Below are 17684 nucleotides of genomic sequence, written 5' to 3'. Positions count from 1 at the left end.
GCCACAAACCTTTTTCGTGGATCGCGGGGCATTTATGCATATATATGTAGATCTCAGTATTTCCTCCATACTCTTTCCCTCTATTCCCCTGGGATTTCCCATTTCAATTCACTCCTTGTCTCACCAGATTTAAAAAATACATCAAACGTCATTTTCCAACTTATTTCCTTAATTCTTCCTCACATCCACGAAGAAAAACCTTCGGCCAAATTTTTCCTAACGTCCTTACCGATACACGTATCTTCAATTATTATCATTTTCGGCAATCTATTGGTAGCATTAATTTTTGCATGAACACAAGCTGCAAAACGGTACAGTAAACATTACCTTGTCTCTCTTAAAAAAAGGCATCATCCCCTGACATCCAACGCTACGCTAAGTCCTTCTTCATGCCTTTCCTTCCTCCCTTCATTACCACCTACATCCCTATCCTATCTATTCCTACCCCTTCCTCGTTGGCCCAAGATTCTCCCCTCTATCACAGTCTTCAACATCCCACTGCCAGTCAATACGCCATTGAGCCACTTTTCCTGCCGCCTTTTGAATTCTCCCAACAACCCCCTCTCCTCCCGCACCATGCCCAGTACTTCCTAGTTTGTTTTCCTTTCAGCCAAATTCACTTTTTCCCACCTATTCATAGTCATCTTTTAAAAGCCTTCAATGACCATGTTCCTACGCCTTGCAAAACCACGCTCCATATCAAATTTTGAACAAACCTTTTCTTAAAACCTTTACTCGACGTCCCTATCATCAGTCAATTTCCTCCTCATGAAAGGTTCATTCCCTAATGGAATGCTTCGCCTTGTATTCCTACTACCTTGAGCATTTCGATCCAAAACACTTCCGAGATACGTAAACTGTTCCACATACTCACGTTTATAAACTCCGAATTTGATATTTAACTTGGCCTTTCTCTTTCTGGAAAACCTAATAACCTTCGCTTTGTTTACGTTTATTCTCATGCCGTAACTATTGCACTGACCTTCCAATGCGCTCTACAATGATTACAATCCCTTGTCTGACGGACAAACTAGAGCTTGGTCATCATCAAACCTAAATGATTTTATGAGTTGTCCACGGCATTTCATTCTCCGGTATAATATGCGAAATTCTTACTGGCCACACACACACATAATGTGTGTTACACCACAGGGGCCGCGCCTCCCGTCGCAAAAATCATTCATCTGCTCGTATGTGGATGGGATAGGGGTCGGGGAAGGGTGGGGGCGGTTAAGGTTTGGGTTGATGCAAGCGAGGGGCAGGGAGGGGCGGTGGATGCGCCCAAGGTTACTCCAAAGACGTTCGCGAAGGAGCGGGGGGAAGAGGGGAGGGGGGGGAGAGAGACGCGGCCGCGGGGCATCACGGTAAGGCATCCTCCGCGACCCACGGGCAAAGAAGGGCGAAGGCGGCATTGGAAAGGGGTGGGCGGGCCGACTTCCCTACTGGCCGGAACCGCTTCGTTCCCTGGCGAGGCAACTCGGGGTTAAATCACCCGCATTTGGGACCACTCTACCGCGACCTACCAATCGTGAGGGGGTTTAGGATCACAGGCCTTTCTGGTCTTCCCCACCGTTTAGTGCCATTTATCCTTCCGATCAAAGGGCCTTGACGAACCCCTTCGGCTCCTAGACACCAATATTTTGCCTTGTGACAGTTTGTTAGACAAAATGACAAATAGTCCCAATATTCTGTCCCGCTTCGCTCATCTGGTCACTTATTTTTGCTGGGGGCGCGAATATCTATGCAATATATTTTTCAAAATAAGCGATGCAAACTCGACTTAAGTGCGACCGCGAAACTTTCTTTCGACTTATGATTTTTTTGCCAATTCCTATTTTCCATGGAGGAGAAAATACTATCTGTTATATTTACCAGGAAATGAAATTCATCGGACAATTCAGCTCTGACATGACTGGACTGTTTAGTTAATCACCGGTAAGGAATTTCGTGCGATTTTGATTTATCATACATCGAATTGAAATATCAAACAAACTAAAATATTTGCTTTGTGCTAAAATATTTTTCTTGAATAAAACTCTCTTTATTTGAAACTTAATTGGTTTTTCATTCTTTGTTCTCGGATACTGAATCAGTCCAGCCTTCAGGACGATTACTTAGGTGGTGGCTCTTGAATGGTTCTCCCTTTTGATGATAGCCTCCGCACTAATTACTTAACTATACTAATGGAGCAATCATTTACTATATGTTACATATAATGATTCGGGGTGTGCCTCGTCCGAACAAATTTAAATAATATCCCTTTCTCCCCCGTAACTCGCCTATCAACGGGGGAGCGACATCAGGTTGTCAACTGCTGCTGGGTAGCCACCGTCCACATTCCGACTCCCAGAGCCATCTTTCGGCAATATGGTGAACTGTTTAGAGGCTGCCGCGGCGTATGTCCGCTTCATCTCTCTCGCCAGAGCGTTTCGATGGTAGAGCAGTTGCCGCCGAGCAAGCCAACTCCCCCGTCAGTTGAGGCAAGTACTTCGAGAGATTCGATAATAAGGAATGCGTCTTTCTTTGACTAGACGAGGCGACGAAGGAGAAACAAAAATATACGAGAACAATTAATAATAAGAGACGTACAAACAAATGAGCTCTCACTTACCGGCAAACATATTTTCATCAATTCTTTCTCTTTCAAAACATTTCAGACTTATCTTAGCTTATACCTAAGTACTCTACGTTTGTAAATAAATGGCTGGCACCCTAACTTCCTCACTACCCTCTTGGTACCTACAACATCTATACATCTTGGTTCAAATACGCGATGCTTGAAGGTGAAAGTCACTCTCTAAAATTTCTCCTCAATCGCTACCAAACTGAACACCCAGCCTTAATACGCATCGCGTGTTCGAGACCCTTCGCCTAGAACGACTTACTTTTTTCAATAAAACAAAATACAGAGAATATACAGAAAATGGAATAAAGAAGAACTCTCAGAAATCATAAAATTTTACTGGAAAGCCTAATTTGGGGGTCGTTGTTAGTACGAAGGTTACATGCACGACTTGAAAATTTAGAAATAATCCAATTTTGACGCTATGGCATAAGAAATAATTGCAGCTCCATATTATATTGACGAGGTGAGAGCAGAGTGATCAGTTAGGGGTAACGGACTTCAGACTCGAACCTTGCATATCCCGAATATGCATATCCCGAACCCGATCATATCTCTCTCGCACAATTCGAGACCACAAAAGTAGGAAAAGTAACTGCCGATCAATCGTACTTCCCAAATGCCACTATTTATTTGCCTATAATTAACTATGCACTATTATGGCGAGCAAAGGCAACGAAATCTCCCGGCACGCGTCTTCGGCACGGCTTGCAGGGGAAGACGCAGATAGATTACTTCCTATAGTCTACATCTACATAATGCCCCGCAAGCCGCCGCAAGGGCGTGTGGCGGGGGATGTTAGGTCACCTCCCATCGTGTCAAAGTAGCATTACATTCTAAGAAACTGCGGAAGATGCCGCAACAGTAACTTTTAAAGGAGTAGTCCGCTAAATGTGCATTACAATGCAACAATTTCAGAGGGTGAAAATCATTTGTCTTGACCGGGATTTGAACCCGGATCTCGGAGTGTAAGGAGGCCTCGGTTGCTTTACTGGCTTAAGTACTTGGTCGGACATTGAAGGATCCGGGTACGAGTCCCGGTCAAGGCGAATGATTTTTACACTCTGACATTGTTAAATTATAGAATTATTTTATTTGGTGTCGGACTTGTCAATGATAAATCTCGTCATTAGGTTCCACACATTTAAAAAGTGCCGATGTGGCAATGAGCTACCATGGGGGTCGCCACCAAAGCCCCGCGGGTCAGTAGTCTAATGACTTGGTTTTCCCCCAAGACGCTATGGAGGTAGGGGGTGGAACTGCGTCGCGCTGACCAGAGATCGCGTGGAACTTGGGCAGTTTTTCAATGCCTCGTGAATCGATGTTTGGTAGAACTTGAGGGAGAAATTAGTTCTTCTGTTAGACGAATAAGGAATGACAAATGGCTGGAGTATTATGTCACGTGAAGATGGTTTAAAGCTGTCGCGTTTCTTGTAGTAAATTATGTTCATCAGGTTGAAAATTTTACTCATTGGGATTTCATCGCAATTGATTCGAAAGATGTATTTTGTATCCAAAATGGCCCAAAAATCATTTTAGGGTCCGCGATAAACTGACGAAATATATAGCTGCTATTATTTTCAAGATATTGACCAAGAGGTAACTTGTCCGAAAGCCCAGCTAGTATCATTATCAGAGCAGGTTAAAATTATGGAAAAACGAAATAAACAAGGTCATAAACTTCAAACATGTTTACGGCCTTGGTTATTTCGTTGTTCCATTGTTTCACGGCCGTAGGTACGTTCGTTTCACGCTTGTAGGTAAAAATTAGTTCGTAAATTTGAGGCAGGTTACTTATCTCGGGACCTTCAAGAAAATACTGGCCCCGATTTACCATAGCAGATTAGATTATGTACGTAAAAACAGGACGATAGACAGAAGAACGGATAGATTTAAAGTAAAGTTTTATTTATTTCAGTTAAATATACCCTGAAAGCCACCCCAAGGGTGTGTGGCAGGGGGTGAATGCACACCAGACTTATTTTGACACGAATATAGTTACCCCTACCGCGGCCTGAGGATGTTATTCTGGTCCCCTATCGCGCGTGGGAAAGATGTCATCTTAAATCTATTTGTTCTACACTTAATCTCTCTAATTTTATTGACATGATCTCTCCTACCGTAGTACGATGGGATGGGAGTAATAATACATTTCCAACATCACTGCTCAAGAGACGCCCTTCCAATTTTTCCAAGAGCTTCAATCTGTAATTTAACCTTCGCTCCGTGAGTGATTCCCAGCCTAGCTGCTCGAATATTTTGGATACGCTACTAAGTTTATCATAACGACGTTTTACAATCTTTCCATTACATTGCACGAAATGGATGTGAGGGAAATAGGTTTGCAATTGCCTGGATCCTCCTTGCCTCCGTTTTTAAATATTGGTGTTGCGCTAGCCGTTTTCCACTCTCTGGGAACCTTGTGATCTACTAGCGACTTCTTAAATATTATTTCTAGATACCGCCCGATTTCCGGAGCTAGATCCTTAAATATACGAGCGGGTATTTCACCGGGCTTGAAGGATTTATTAGGCTTAATATTTTTCAGGAGACGTTCTATTCCATCATATGAGATTTCAATTTTGGGTATCGGTTGACCGGCAGAATTTGGTAAGCTATCGGAGGCATTTCGTGAGATATTGGTGAAGACGCTTTGAAAGGAGGAATTTAGTAAGTTAGCCTTTTCCAAAATATTGGCGACTCTTTCGCCTTAATCATTTTTTAGGGAATGAACAATTGACTTATTTCTCTGAACTTCTCTTACGCATGGCCAAAAGGCTTTCGGATTCGCTTTCAAATTTTGCGCTAACTTTTTTCTTTTGAATTCACTTAACTCTTTCCAAATTCCATTCTCGGCATTCGCCCTAGATATCTTGCAACCATATGTGAACTCATTCTTTTTGTCGCTAGAGAATTCATCGCTAATATTTTTCATTTCGGCGTGACGTAGCCTTTGACGTCGCAATGCTTTTCTAACATCCGCGCTGTACCATCAAGGTTCCGTGTTATCTTTTATAAATTAACTGGGAATGAACTTGTTGACCACTGAGCGCGTGATCTCAAGGAAGTGATTCCACGTATCCTCAGTATCTCGGTGATTACTATCTTTCTTACAACTTGCAAATTGATTCTGCTGCACGCACTATAGACCATTGTAGTCCCCTTTTTTAAGCAAGTAAAGTTTCCTTATAGGCTTATTATTTCGGGCCCGATGTAGCGAAAACTTAGCTTCTTTTATAGTTTCTATAATGAAGACATTTTCGGGTGCATTCGTTGCTAACAAATCAAGAATATTATCGCCCCTAGTCGGTGAAGTGAGAAGTTGATGTAATGAGTTCAACGCAAAAGAATTTATTAGCCATTCGCAGATATGTTCATCTTTACCACCCGTTTTAAAACTATATGTGCTCCACTCAATAGATGGGACATTGAAATCTCCACCGATTATTACGTCGCGATCATTGTGTTCGCATAAGAAACATTTGAAATGGTGATCTAATTCTAAGTAGTATTGAATTGTCTCTATCGACTGGCTGCCTGTAAAATGCACATGCATAATTTATTTTGGATTGAGGCCTTTTAATTGAGCACCAAACGCTATTCAAACCATTATCCGGAATTACCTCAGCCCTTCTGACGCAAGAATTTTCAACTGCAATAAAGACACCGCCCCCGATTCTATTTGCCCTGTCATTTCTATGAATGAAAAAGGATTTTGGGAAAATTTTACCGCCGCTAATTTCGGTGGTTAACCAACTTTCTTCCCCAATAATTATATCTGCGCCTGTGCTTTGAATAAGGTGATGATGTTCTGCCACTTTGTTTTTAAAATTTCGGCAATTTGCTACCAATACAAATAATGTTTCCTTGACATTACGGGTTTCAGAATTTTTTAAGAGGATCGTCTTTTTATTAATATTGAATCCCTCATAAAATTTTCTGTCAGATGCTATCCGATTCGTGTTAAATGAACCATTGCCAGCATTGAACCTCACTTCATAAAAATGCCCTAGTGCACGAAAATCTTACCCGCTACACACATGGCGGCCTCAGACGTGTAGTGAACACCAGAACGGTTAAGGGGGTTCCTACACGATTGAATCACCGGCTGAAGGTCGACTAAGGACACTCGATATCCCTGCACCTCGTACCATTGGAGATACAAATATATATATGATCGTGGGCGGTTAGTATTGATTGTGTTTACATTTTGTCCATATCCTGCATGATCTTTGAATAGAATCATCTTCATAACATTTTTCTCGCATGATTTTATTATACGTATTCTGTTATTGAATATTCTTAAATGTTTATTTATTTATGCACCTTGCAAGTCATTTCGCATTATTATTAATTTCGTTCGAGTGCATGATCGAACTGATATTTGTGTAGAGGTGTAATAAATTGTGATTGTGCATGCATGACTGGTGACCAAACACCCACCGCCCTTGAAGTGGCTGAGGTGTATTATATAAATGTAAATAAATTATTAATAACGGTAATCTACCGGTTGAGGTAGGTTTTTGATGGACACAAACTACCATGGTCACCTATCACCAATGACTATGATGGCTGTTGACCTGCACCAATTGCCATGCCCCCAGAGGAATCTGGCTAGGATGGGTTGAATGTAGAAGAACCCTCCGTGGCGCGGCCCTGTCGCGACGGAGGGGTGAGGGGCGTGCGCAATCTTCCCCCTCCTTCTCCACCCTCTCTTTTGAGGGGGAGCAATAGAGAGAATGGGAAAGGGAAGATGGGGGAGGGGGGGGGGGAGAGAAGCGTCGTTCTTCGCGTGAGTGTCCTTGGGTGCAGGGGAGGGAGAGCGAAAATGTTTTTGTGCTGTCGCCGCTCGGGAGGGCCGTTGTTGTGGATTCCGAGTTGCGGGGTTGGGACGGGGTCGGAGGGAGGGGGGGAGGCGGAGAGGACTCGGGGGGACGGCGAAGGGGGGAGGAGCGGGCGGACACACATGGTAGCAATGCGTCGAGTGTCAGGGCTGTGAGAGTCCCGAGGAATTCGCAGAACACTGGCATTTGTTTCTGCCGTCGAAAACTTGACATCTGCGGAGACCGGAGGTGAAATAAATCCAAATAACGAAACCTATTAACATATTCACTTATAAGTTGTCGTTTTGTGTGCATTCCGGGAATGAGTTTGTCTCGCCATGTTCAGAGTATACGGCTTGTAGACCTAGTTGCATAAGTACAACGGCAGAGTAAGCGAACGGCAAGGGAATGCGACAGCAGCTTACCTCTAATGATTTGTAGCCATAACCATTAATAAAACGATGGAAAACCTAGTTACAATTTGCTATTTCTTTACAGATATATCATAGATTTCCATACTCGTTCCTAGATATTCGCAATTTTCAAGTCGGTTCTCCACTAAATAAATCCGCGCCAATTAGACTAGAACGGAAGTCCCGCGCATAAAGGCTCACTCGCTCCAATCAAGTACTCCACTCGTATGGGCTCACTGAAAACTGTGCATTTCTCTTAAATCTATCTGTTCTGCACTTAATTTCTCTAATTTTATTGACATGATCTCTCCTACCGTAGTACGATTGGGGTAATAATACATTTCCAACATCATTGCGAAAGAGACATCCTACCAATTAATCCAAGAAATTTCATCTGTAATTCAATCTCCGCTCCACGTTAAGGTATCGATGGATAATTAATTATATTTCTCCTGCACAATTCTAGACAAAAACAGAAGAAAACAAAAAATGCACACTCCAAGATATCATTAATGGCTAATTACTCTAATGACTGGTGATTTAATACCGTCTGCCGCACTGCATCCTGGCCGCTTGCTGCGTAAGAGGTATAATGAGGTATCAGATGTAGATGCATAAGAGGAATGACGGGTACCACTTACCGTTCATATGCCATTCGCGAATTGTCAGAAAGATGTGGAACACGAAAAATCACGGTGGTCAGGTAAAGTTGAAGTTATTCGCATGTTAGCCTCATTTGTGTTTCAGCCCCACGGAGGGAATACTCTTGAATGGTTTGTTTCAATGATGTCCATAAGGTTTGTTATGGCTTGCAGAAAAATCAGCGGAATGCAGTGTATTAATGCTGAAAATTAATGAATCGCTCATCGCAAATTTTTATGGGACATGTCTGTTCTGAGATTTCATGCTATTCGCTATTAATTGGAGAAAAAATGAGATACTTAAAGCTTTCGAGATAACAGCCGATTCCTATTATTTATTTACCCATATCGCTGCCTAATTATTGATTTAATTTTTTGCTTTTTGATCCTCGTCTGACAAGCCCTGTCCTGAATTTTTGTAATTGGCATATCCACTCCATATTTCATCTTCTTGCTGAATATTTCCTTAGGAGCGGAGAAACCAATCCAAAGATATTTTAATTTTTTTTACTTTGTGCACTAAAGTAGTGTGTTTGTTGAGTCCCACATTTGAGGAAGAGCCCAAATATGTGGAGGCCGATAAAGAACTGATGACATCGGAGAAAGTAATCGGAGATAATAAAATCGATGGCGAAAGTTAATCAATTGGAATGGGCGTCACGACCAGTGGCTGCAAAATAACTGCAAATGCCTCAGTCACCGAATACGTACTATAGTTGTCAAGTGAAACCCAGTGAACGGAGGAGTGGGAATCCTCGCTGCTCGCTCATTGAAAAGCGTCCAGGAAATACTCGGGCCGCACCAACCGCCCTCACCTTGGACGATACCTGCGTCTGTCTCGATAACCAGTCCTCTTCCTACTCTTGACTCCGCTCCCTGCAGCCCTGAAAGGCGAAAAGAAATCGAGGAAAGCGGAGGCCGCGGGGGAAACCATAAGGACACGCCGAGGGAAACCATAAAGACAACTTTCGAGAGGAGGAAGCGGAGCGTCGTCCTTCTCCTTCGGAGGCTGTGAACACCCTCCGGCCCCGCCCTACCCCCCCCCCCTCCGCCCCCCCCCCACGCAAGACACCCCGGCGCAGCGTCGATGCGCCTACCTACATGCCACCCTTCGGACAGCGCTCCACGGGGGCGTAGAGGCACAGGTGTTAGTCAGGCCACCATACATATTAGAATTGCTGGAGATTGTCAACACTGGCCATCACTTGCCTTTCGAGATATTGAACTGTCATAGCCAGGTATGCGATGTGTCTTACTGTTTTTGGTCACGAGTCGAGAAAGGCGATTCCATGAAATGCTCTGCAGTAAAATTCCACCATAACTCTTCACTGTAGTCAATGCAATTATGTAAGGATAAAATAATTCCTTACGGTCATAATTTGTAGTACAAACACGTAATTTTCTATTTTTTTTGTTATGTTAATGAGTAATATGTATCTGGTTTATATTTAATTGATTTTAATCCACCATTTAATCATCAGGAGCCGTTGAAAGTTAAAGCACGTTTATTTGCCCATGTAGAAGTTACAGGTAACATGCGACAGTAAGACAGAACTTGGTTTTAAATGTTTTGAGAGGTTAGGCCATTTCAAAGAAAGGTTTTTACCCAGGTCTACCAAACAGCCTTCCATTTTCCTCTCTCGTCTACCTTGATAATCATCTCGTCAGTAACCGATGGTTTCCTTATTCCTTCCCTATTAACTGTCACCATAACTTTACTAGTGGTTTCCAATATCCATTGTTTGGTGTATTCTCAATTTTCTTCTAATGAATTCGTCTCCCTGTCTTCACATCTCTTTCTGCTGCCGCCTGAATCTCCTTTCTTTCCATCCCGGTTAATAATGTTCCCATATTCAATTTTATCAACCACATTCCCTCTTTTCATATTTTTGAATCTGACGTAACTCTAATATTACTAAATAATGATTAGCATCAACATCCACTCCCGAGAAATTGCGCGATTTGATAACGCTATTCCTAAACGTGGATATAATCATAATTAGTGTAGCTTATATCTCTCCGAATCTACGGGTATTTTCCACGCACACCTGCCCATTGTGATATTTAGGCCAATGGTTCGTTATGATTAAACCCTATCTCCTGCAGAACTTTATTGCTTTCTCCCCACACCCATTCCTTCTTTCCACACAGCAGTCCCCTTCCCCACTCCCATCTCTCTCTTCGCCCACCATGGCATTCCAGTCTACCATTACTATGAGTAACATACTCGTTATGAGTACATTCTCATAAATAATCGTATCAAAGGTTTCCTCTCAGGGACACCCCCCACAATCATTTCCCCTAATTGATCACATACCTGTCTATTTCTGTCTTCCTATAGTGACTTGTTGGTATGCAGACATAAATAATGACCAAGTTTATTTATTTAACATTTATTTATGTTGCCGATAGCTCCCGCAAAATTCCGAAGTCTTTGATTATTTCTTTAAAGGTGCATATTTTATCTGTAAATTGCGTACTTTTAAAAGTTTTTTGAAGTGTTTCAAAGTTAAGTTTTTATTAATTTTTAGTTACAATATATTTTTGTAAAATTTCTATTATTTTTATACGGCACGGAAACATGGTCGTCGAAGCAAGACGATAGGCGTAGACTGGAGGCTTATGAAATAGTATGGGTGTGGAGAAGGATGGAGGAGTAGTGGACAGAAAGGAAAACGAATGAGGAGGTGCTAGGTTTGGTGGTCGAGGAGAGAGGATTGTTGGAAGAAATCATAAGGAGGGGGAAAGATCGTTTCAGAGCTCCAGACCAGGACCAGGAATGAGTAGTGAACCTGTAGTACTCCTTCGGAACTTTGTTCCACTGGAGCCATGGAGTGCTTTTATGAGGTGATAGTTGAAGGAGGATTTTACTTATTAGCTTTTGCTGTTTTTTTTTAAATTTTTATTATATTTTTTTAATTTTTATTTTAACGTTTTTTTATCTTTTATGTTTATTATTATTTTTTTTAATTATTTATAATTATTTTTTTTTATAATTTATTAATATAATTATTATTATTATTTATTTTTTTTTTCAAGGAAAGTGTGGAGGCAGGGAGAGTAGGTTAAGGAAAGTGGATTAGGATATGCTGCGGGAGGGGCTGATGAATATCTGCTTGTTGTCTATCAGGTGGGATCGGGTGGGGTGAGGTGAGGGAGGTTAGGAGAGCCTGGACCGGTTCGCTTTTTTTTTTGTTGTTTGCACATTCCTTGTTAGGTTATTTCTTTGTGGGAAGGGGATAAATTTTTTATTAAGGGTGGGATGGAGAAGGGTGGTTTGCGGAAACTTGGGTGCTTTTCTTTTCGGGGGCTTTGTCGTTTCAGAGCTCTCCGCTATCAAATCTTATTTATACAAAGTATCTGTAAAATCGCTTGCTCACAAACGACAGCGTGACAAAGAAACCGCCCAGATACATAAATGTGCCGATGATGCGAATCAAATCCAGTCACATGCGGATATATATGTATAAATTCACACATTAAATATTTACACTGACCATTCTACAGACGCTATACAAAAAAACAGACATACAGACGCACAGGCAAACAATATACACGCGCAAGTGCACTATGACGCCCTTATATTTCAACGTTTCGGCGGTTGGACTGTCTTCGCTGAACGAAGAATGATCCCCTCCATTGCTCCTGTAATTTAGGAATGCATAATTAACAGATTTTTAACTTGATTGTAAAATATTAAGACTGAAAATTTTGCATCGTTTGAAAAAATACACCCAACGGATGAGGAAATGCATACCAACTGATCATATGTATGGGTAAAACTTCGCCTAGTGGCGACAGAATCCGATCCACCACAGCGCTTATCAAAACATGCCACAATTGGCTCATTTGGTTTCATGCGGCTAGTTTTCACCCTCGCTCTCCCCCTCCGCATCGCTTGGGGCGGTTGCCCCGCAACGAGCGGATTCAATCCCCCCTACCACTTCCACCAACGCCCACCTACTTCGATTCTTTCTCCTTCTCTCGAATTTCATTCCAATTTGTTCAAACTTGTCTCTTTTGTTGGAAACATTGAAAACTCTATTTTAGTACAACTTACTCAAAGATTGTTGAAACATTTTCTTATTTGCCTGATCCTGATTTATAAATATTCTTCATCTCTTTAAGGTTACTTTCTTTTCACTCTTTTCATGGTCTAATAATGTAATCCTCCCCATGTAAAGTATTGATTTTTATGAAGTTCGTATGTACATCTATATGCATGTATATCTGGGTACGTGGTAGTCCAGGGGTAGAGCGTTAAAATACTGACCGGAGGGCCTGGGTTCGCCTCTGGGCACTCACAGCTTCGACCAAGATGTGTTATTTTTCGAGTGTCAGAATTACCTGGGGAACAACAAGTAGCCCAGGGAAAGGAACTGGCCCCGCCTAACCTTATGTGTTAATGTCACACGCCGTATACTATAGGGCTTAGTATTGGGTGGACTCTAGCATCGGATATCAAACCGACCTTCGGGTTGATTACTGTGTTTATGTTTTTTTTACATGCACATAAATACTCCGCGATCCACCAAAAAGGTGCTTTAAAGGGTGTGCAAGAACCATGAGGGATGGGCATGGGTTAAGGGATAGGAAGGTTGTTTGATTAGTTAGGATAAGGGAAAACATTATTTACTAAAATCCCTGAAAAGACGTGCAGACCTACATACGAATACATGCTAGTGGAAAACTTAGTTCCAAACAAGTGCTAACTTCACCCACTCTAGAAGTTCCCGGGTGTTGTAAAATCTACCATGCTAAAATAGGTCTTGCAGATTTGGAAAGCAAGAAGACCGTACAGTTGCTGTCCCGTATTGCCCGTGGGAAGAAGACATACATAACTTCAAGACAAAGATCATCACCTTTTTTCTCCAAAATTTTCATTCAATATACTCCTATTCCACATCCAAATTAGAGCTTTCCATATTTTAAACTTAAGTAGTGCTTCGACCTTTTGGTTAATGATTGAATTGCTACCACTCTGCCGTTAAATATATGGGAAATGTAACGAGTAAGTAAGAGAAAGGTTTTATTTCACTCTAAGTTAGGCCTCATTTGGAATATGCCGCAAGTATTCCGGATACTTGTGAGAAAATTTGGGAAAAAGAATTGGATAGTGTTTAGAGAGAATCCGCCAGATTCATCAAAAATTGTCACAATAAGAAGATGAGTGAGACAGGCCTATTAGGAGAATTAGGCTGGGAGCCACTTGAGATGCGAACAGAACAAGCGAGACTTAGATTTTCAGAAAGGTTTAAGAAACGGAATTATTATGGTCCCAAACATTTTAGGCAGACCAGACCACAGAGATAAGATAAGGGAAATACTTTCCAGTACAGATAAATGCAAATGCTCTATTTTTCACCGGGTAATCAGGATTCATAATAGTAAGAAATCAAAATCACTACAGAAATATTTAAAACATTTAATTTACAAGTTAGGACAAGATCAAACGTTGCGTGGACATAAGGTTTATTCGTAGGTGTATGTTAGTTGGTAGTATATGTATTTGCATGCGTGTAAGTTATAAAGGTTTTTGCATGAATATATACGCCTTCGAGGGTGTAGATTGGCATGAATTTGTTGGTTTTGCATGCGGTTTTATTATCTTTCACGGGTGATGACGTAACACCCCCCTCCACAAGCCCTTGCGGCGGCTTGAAGGGTACTATGTAGATAGATGTAGATGGAATTTTATTTCATTGTTGGAGGGGACTCGTACGATTCAAGAAGGATATCGTGAAAACTTCACCGAAGCGTCGCTGTCTCGAGAGAGCTTTCTATTCATCATCAATTTTAATGACTGGGATTTCCACGCTTGTTCTTCCGAAATTCGTCCTTCGAAATTAAGTTTGTTAAACACGCCTATTTTCAGCAGCAAAATTATTTTAAATTTGGAGGAATACACAATTTTTCATTTAAAATAATACAAAACGTTATAGCGTTAAAATTTCGGATTAAAAAAATATATGCGCCATTCCAATTTACCTACGAAGATATGAATAGTTTAAGGAACGATATTTCTTAAATTGTGAAAGAAATATATATGACCCCTTTATTTAAACATGTTTGAAAGTTTTTGATGCGTTTGAAAAGATTTTATAACAATTAGCTCTCAAATAACAATTGTTTATGATTTTAATATTAAAAATTCCCAAATATCTAAGTTTTGAAACTAACTTTTAACATGTATCAATGAAATTTAATTTGCTTAAATATAATTTTTGATGAGTGACATGAATGATTATTACCTTCTTCCCTAAAACTCAAAATGCTTCCTCATTTACGAAGAATCGCTTCACAATACTTCATCTATTTTATTGCCCTGTTTAAATTATAATTCAAGTACTGGGAATATCGGTAATGACTATTATAACGAACATACTACATTCTGTAACTTTCAGTGGCGATAAATCAATTTTACATCTACATCTATGCCTACATATAAACACCGCGATCCACCAAAAAGGTATGCACTAGGGGGGACGTTAAGGAATAAGGGAGAGGAAGAGTGTATAAAGGGTTAGAAAAAGGGAAAAAAATATGTACTAGAAGTCCCCGAAAATACGTGCAAATGTTAGCCAAAAACTTAGTCACAAACGAATGTTGATTTGACCCACTATAAAATTTCTCGTGTATACAAAAAAGGAGGGAATAAAAATGAGCTACAACCCCTTACAGGATTGACCACTGCTATTATCAAGACATTTGGATTTTTTTTTAATTTGATACTGGCGGACAAAACCTATGGAAAGAGTATTTATGTCTCTCATGATCCCCTCGAAGGCAAGCCCCAAACACCGGCAAAGGTCAGTTTCCTCTCCCTTCGGAATAAATCACGGGGCAACCCGGAAGGTTCTGCGCAGCCAGTGGCGGTGGGGGGGGGGGGGGGGGGGGTCGGCCTCGAGGCGCCCCCCCTCCCGCCTCCGAGGCGCCGAGTCCTTGGGCGGATCGATGCCGCCCTTTCCGGAAGTGCCCCGGAGCGCCTGCCTGTCCTTCCTCACCGCCGACTCTCTCCCCCTCCGAGGATTGGTGTGTGGCGGTGATTGCTGAATTCATTTATTCATTACGATTTCATTCAAGGCATTCTACCTGTTAAAGATAAGTTTCCAGACGGATGCAACAATTTCAGAGCGTAAAAATCATTCGCCTTGACTGGGACACGAACCCAGATCCCTCAATATCCGGTCGAGTGCTTTAGCCACTTAAGCTACCGAGGCGTCCTCTTAAACTCTGAAATTTTGGGGCTTTTAAAGGAACTAGATGTTATGACGAAATACCGTACATACAATGTCACATGCATTCGTAGTCGTGCGCGAGGCGCCACTGTCCACGAGGTTAAAGCCAACTTTAAACACGTATGGTGTTTTCCCTTTGACAAATTCCAAAGAAACTGCGGGAGATGCCGCAACAGAAACTTTTAACGGAGTCATCCGCTAATGTGCATTATAATGCAACAATTTCAGTCAAGCCAGTCAAGGCGAATGATTTTTACGCTCTGAAATTGTTGCATTATAATGCACATTAGCGGATGACTCCGTTAAAAGTTTCTGTTGCGGCATCTCCCGCAGTTTCTTTGGAATTTGTCAAAGGGAAAACACCATACGTGTTTAAAGTTGGCTTTAACCTCGTGGACAGTGGCGCCTCGCGCACGACTACGAATGCATGTGACATTGTATGTACGGTATTTCGTCATAACATCTAGTTCCTTTAAAAGCCCCAAAATTTCAGAGTTTAAGAGGACGCCTCGGTAGCTTAAGTGGCTAAAGCACTCGACCGGATATTGAGGGATCTGGGTTCGTGTCCCAGTCAAGGCGAATGATTTTTACGCTCTGAAATTGTTGCATTATAATGCACATTAGCGGATGACTCCGTTAAAAGTTTCTGTTGCGGCATATCCCGCAGTTTCTTTGGAATTTTTCCAGACGGATATCCATTATTATCGTCTTCATGTCGCGTGAAACTCGTGCTTGTCCTACCGTCTTCCGTTCTTCATGCTTTCCAACTACTTTCAAGTCAACTGCTCTTCCTTCCCCTCTCCCTTTTTCACCTAATATTCCGCCTATCACCATTAAAGCCCTGCCTTTCTACCAATCTCCGCCACTCCTCCCCCTCGTCTCAGCCGGGTTTCACCAGCAACAACGTCTTATCTTCACCAACCATACGTAAACTCGTATCGTCATTTTTCCTCTCATTCCAAATTATTGTCTTAAGTCTTCTCCACGCCCACATTTGAATGCCCCTTTTTTCAAAGCTCCATTCTCTTGACTCAAAAACTATCGATTTATTGCCAATAGTTAATATTTTAAATTATTGCTTGAGAATCAGTTCTGCTGCCGAAGGATGTTTATTTGAAGTGCGAAGACTGCTAAAAAATTGGAATTGAATGCAAAATGGTACAAATGCGGTTGGAAATTGTCAAATTTGTTGAGGTTCTAAATTAAATGTGACTGAATCATTAGAATTTGATTGAAAAGCATGAGTTCCACCGGTGTACACCCCTGCAACCCTCCAACCGCTTAAATTCGATTTCTCTTGGGAAGAATTTTGAGAAGTTAACTACTTAGAATTTCTGACTCATATTGGTCCATTTAATTCATTCCAATGGGAAGCGTGGAGGAAGGAATTATCGTAGATCCGTAGATTTTAACTTGAACCTAATTTCATATAGTTAATGTAATAAATAATCATATCTGGATAACCGAATTGTGTTCTATTCAGTAATCTAGAATTGCGGATGATCCAGCTTTATTTAGCTAGTCAGTCAAGTCATTACAGTCGCTGCTAAGGGCACTACAGAATGAAATTGATATGTATAGGATGAGAAACAACGAAAATAATGCTAAGGCAATGGCTTTCCGAAAATAGAGAAAGGTAATTATTCACAAGATATAGAAAGATAATTGTAATGGCACATACTTGTATTGCTGCCAACACGAAAAAGGCAAATATTTTAAACAAGTTTTTCCAGAGCGTCCAAAATAAAGATACCAGTGAACTTCCACAACCACCGGTAGAAAACATGAGTGGCATAAAACCGACGAAGAAGGAATAGAACGTCCTCTCCGTAGTATGAGAGCCAACAAAGCACCAGATCCGAAAGAAATGCCTACTAAAATATTAGGAAAGAATACCCCGATTATAGAAAGTATTTTTCTTAAGTAGATAAAAGAAGGCTCAGCTC

This window comes from Hetaerina americana, unplaced genomic scaffold (genome assembly GCF_022747635.1).
Source record: "Hetaerina americana unplaced genomic scaffold, ioHetAmer1.1.p SCAF_2, whole genome shotgun sequence".
NCBI classification, from domain to species: Eukaryota; Metazoa; Arthropoda; class Insecta; order Odonata; family Calopterygidae; genus Hetaerina; species Hetaerina americana.
This window is presented reverse-complemented; position numbering follows the sequence as displayed.